Source organism: Triticum aestivum, chromosome 2A (assembly GCF_018294505.1).
Source record: "Triticum aestivum cultivar Chinese Spring chromosome 2A, IWGSC CS RefSeq v2.1, whole genome shotgun sequence".
Taxonomy (NCBI): domain Eukaryota; kingdom Viridiplantae; phylum Streptophyta; class Magnoliopsida; order Poales; family Poaceae; genus Triticum; species Triticum aestivum.
This window is the reverse complement of record NC_057797.1, coordinates 580,066,941-580,070,783: the sequence shown is the minus strand read 5'-3', so window position 1 is coordinate 580,070,783 and position 3,843 is coordinate 580,066,941.

Here is a 3,843-nt window from a genome sequence, read left to right as displayed (position 1 = left end):
ATTGCCACCAGCATCACCACGCCGTCGACCTTCCCCACCACCTCCGCCGTGGCCCCGAAAGCCGACAAGGGAAAGGGCGTGAAGTCGGCCGAGGCGCAGCGGCTCGCGGCACTGCGGAAGGAGCGGGCGATCCTCACCCCCCAGCTCGGCGTGCAGGAGCTGAGGGAGTACTTCTACCTCTTTTAGGCGACGGAGACGCGTGCGCATCCGCGCACGAGGGTACTCCCGGCCGCTGCCTCGGAGTCGGCTCCAAATGGGTACCCGTTCTTCCCGCTATTCTTCTATTGCGGGCTCTGCCCGCCCTTCTCGGAGTCCTTTTGTGACATTATGAACACATATGGCTTCCGCCTCCTTGACTTCACCCCCAATGCTGTCCTGACCATGGTAGTTTTCGCACACTTGTGCGAAAACTTTGTCGGAGTCCACCCTAGTGTAGCCCTTTTCCGCCATTACTTCATGCCTCGGGTAGATAGAGGAGAGCCGCTTGCCAGAGGGATTGCTTGGATCTCGAGAGTCGGCAAGAAGGATGTGTACTTGGAGGGTGCAACCAGTGCCATCCTCCTTGGCGGACACCTTCTTAGTCTCAGGTGGAGCTGCCATTGCCTTCTTACACTTGCCGGTGGAGCTCGATGGTGCACCCTCGACGGTAGCGCAGCACTCCAAGGAGGTGCGCTTGCCGGAGTAGGCATCAGAGCTCTTGCCGGACTTGGTCTTCCTCTTCCCCCCAGGAGCTTCAGCGGCAAGTGTCCTCCGTTCTGCTGCAGCTGCTGCTTCTCGGTAGATCTTGTCGGCACAAATAAGAGCATCCTTCTTGTCGCCAGGGACAGAGATGACACTTATTGGGCCTGGCATTTTCAGTACGTTGTACGCATAGTGAGAGGCTGCCATGAACTTGGCGAGTGCCGGACGGCCAAGGATTCCATTATAAGGTAATGGAATGTCGGCAACGTCAAACATGACCCTCTCAGTCCTGAAGTTCAGCTCACTGCCAAATGTTACCGGCAACGTGATCTTTCCCTTTGGCTTGCTCCTTCCCGGGTTAATTCCTTGAAACGTGTCGGTCTCTTCGAGCTCGCTGTCAGGGATCTGGAGTTTCTGGAGCACCGCGGAGGAGATCAGGTTCAAGCCGGCCCCGCCGTCAACTAGCATCTTAGTGACCTTGAGGTTGCGGATTGTTGGTGAGACCAACATCGGCAAGCACCCGACCGCCGTTATGCGATCCGGGTGGTCCTCAATATCAAAGATGATAGGCGTGCCGGACCATTTCAGAGGCTTGCATGACTCGACGGGTGGTTCTGCTGCATTAACTTCCCGCACCCACTACTTGAGTTGGCGGTGCGAGGCATGCAGAGAAGCACCACCGTCAACGCACAGGACCTCTGTGGCTTTCTGGAACTCCTGCTCATCAGTCTCCTCATCATCCATATCTTCATCGTCGCCGTCATCTTCATCCTTGTCGCGGCCGCGAGGAGGTCTGTCTCCTTGCCGCTGCTTGGCCTTGCCGCGGCGTCCTCCTCGGCCGGGACGTTTCTTGCCGGATCCACCAGCTCCTTCCTGGGCCTTCTCTTTGTCGCGCCGCTCCTATTCAGCTTTCTGTTGCTCAACAAGCTGCTCGACTCTCTTACAGTTCTAAAGATCATGGCCCTTGGTGCGGTGAATCTTGCAATACTGCTTATTGGTGCCGTCCTGCTTGTCAGCGACCGCCACGTCCGCGGCAACCTCCTTGCCGGAGTCACCAGTTTTGGCTTCCTTGGCGCCGCCACCGTTGCCGGACTGCTCAACAACTAGCACTTCTTTGCCTTTCCTCCTTCTGTTGTTCCGCCGCCGGTTTTTCCTTGTCGGGGCAGCATCTTCGCTGTCAGATCCTCCCGCTCCTATATTTTCTCCGGGGAGTCTCCTCCCTTCCTTAGCACGCGCACACTTGTCGGCCAGTGCATATAACTCACTGACGTCCCTGATCTTGCACATCGCCATTTCCTCCCGCATCCTGCGGTTCCGCACATTCTGATGGAACGCGCTGATCACCGCGGCAGGGTGGACGTCTGGGATGTTGTGCTGCACGCTACTGAATCTCTGAATGTACTTGCGCAGGGGCTCTCCTTCCTTCTGGGCGAGCAGATGAAGATCACTCTCCTGGCCATGAGGCTTGTGTCCGCCGGTAAAGGCGCCGACAAACTGATGGCACAGATCAGCCCAAGAGGATATGGAGTTGTCCGGCAAGTGCATGAGCCAGGATCTGACGTTGGGCTTGAGCACCAGCGGGAACTAGTTGGCAAGGATCTTGTCATCTCGTCCCCCGGCAGCTTGTACCACAATGGTGTGGATGCTGAGGAACTCTGACGGATGCGTCTTGCCGTCGTACTTCTCCGGTACGTCTGGCTTGAAGTTCTTTGTACTGGGCCACTGGACTTGCCGCATCTCACGAGTGAACGCAGGACAACCTACCGCGTACGGCAGATCGCTTGGTTCCCCTGGCGCATGCATGTCAACAGAGGGCCCAGCGCGCTTGTCGGATTGACGTCGCGCTTCTCTTCGACGCTCGATGCGGGTTCGAGCGTCTTCTTGTTGTCGATCATGAAGAACTTGGCGCTGATCGCGACGAGCTCGTGGATCCGACGATGCAGTGGAGTCGCTGTTGAGGTGGATCCGACGAGTCGGCGATCTTGGCCTTCGGGGCGGTGATTGCATGGTAGTTGCACCTCCGCCCGTTTCGTCGCCACCGGCTCGCGTTCGGCGGTCCTGCCGCGGCGGTGACGCGCTCGGCCGCCATGGAGTGTCACCGTTGGCGTAGCCGATGAGACTCTGAATGGTGGCTCTCCATTCATCGATCTTGTCTGACGTCGGAGGGTAATCTAGGAGAAGTTGAGCTCGCGCCAAAGCTTCTGCTGGAGTGGTGGGTGGCAGTGGCGGACGGCGCGAGGAACGGGACGTGCTCGAACTTCTAACTATGTTAGAAGGAGCAGTATCCCGTCCAGGCGACCGTGCCCCGCTCGTATCAGCATGCTGGCGTGCATGCTGATCTTGAGCGCCCCGAGATCCACCAGCTTGGTCTTGGGCTATCATGCGTATGGCACTGCTAGTGCCATGACGCTGTTGATCTTGCGCCTCCTGAGAGTGGCGTGGAACATGTACAGTTGCCGAGGTTTGTGCAGCCTTGTTCTTGGACCTGGCGGCATCATGAGCTTCCTCGTCAACGTCCTTTCTTCCTCCGGCATCCATCCCACCACTCGTTTGCTCCAACGGTGGCGGAAGTGACGTGGATGGAGCGGCTGCTGCCGAAGTCTTCTTCTTCGGCGGCATGTTGATGAAGCGAATAAAGATCTAGCTCATGTAAACGCCGGATCTGGTTCACACAATCTCAACACCCCCTACCTGGCGCGCCAAAGATGTCGGGGAAACTGATCCACGAACACCTATGGGGCCGGCGGACCGGGCCCCTTTCGGTTCGGCGGGGGGCGGAGATCGCACGAAGAGCAGATCGAGGCGAGGCACACGAGCAGTTTACCCAGCTTCGGAGCTCTCCGGAGAGATAACACTCCTACTGCTGCTTGTTTGGTTGTATTATCTGGTGTTCTTGCTCTCCCAAGCGAGAGTGTGATGTTTTCTGGGCTACGAATGAATCGAAGCCGACTGTCCGAGGCTCCGAACCGAACCCCCCTTACGTTGCGCATGGGCCTCCTTTTATACGCTAAAGGAGTCACCGACAGGTGGCAACGCAGAGGAGGGTAAAAACGTAAAAAGCGGGGTAGTTGATACAGTTGCTTGTACAGTGCACCCTACCTAACCCTGACGGCAGGGGACAAGGGCATTAAATGCCCGTCTGAGTCGCCCGAACAGTGCAGA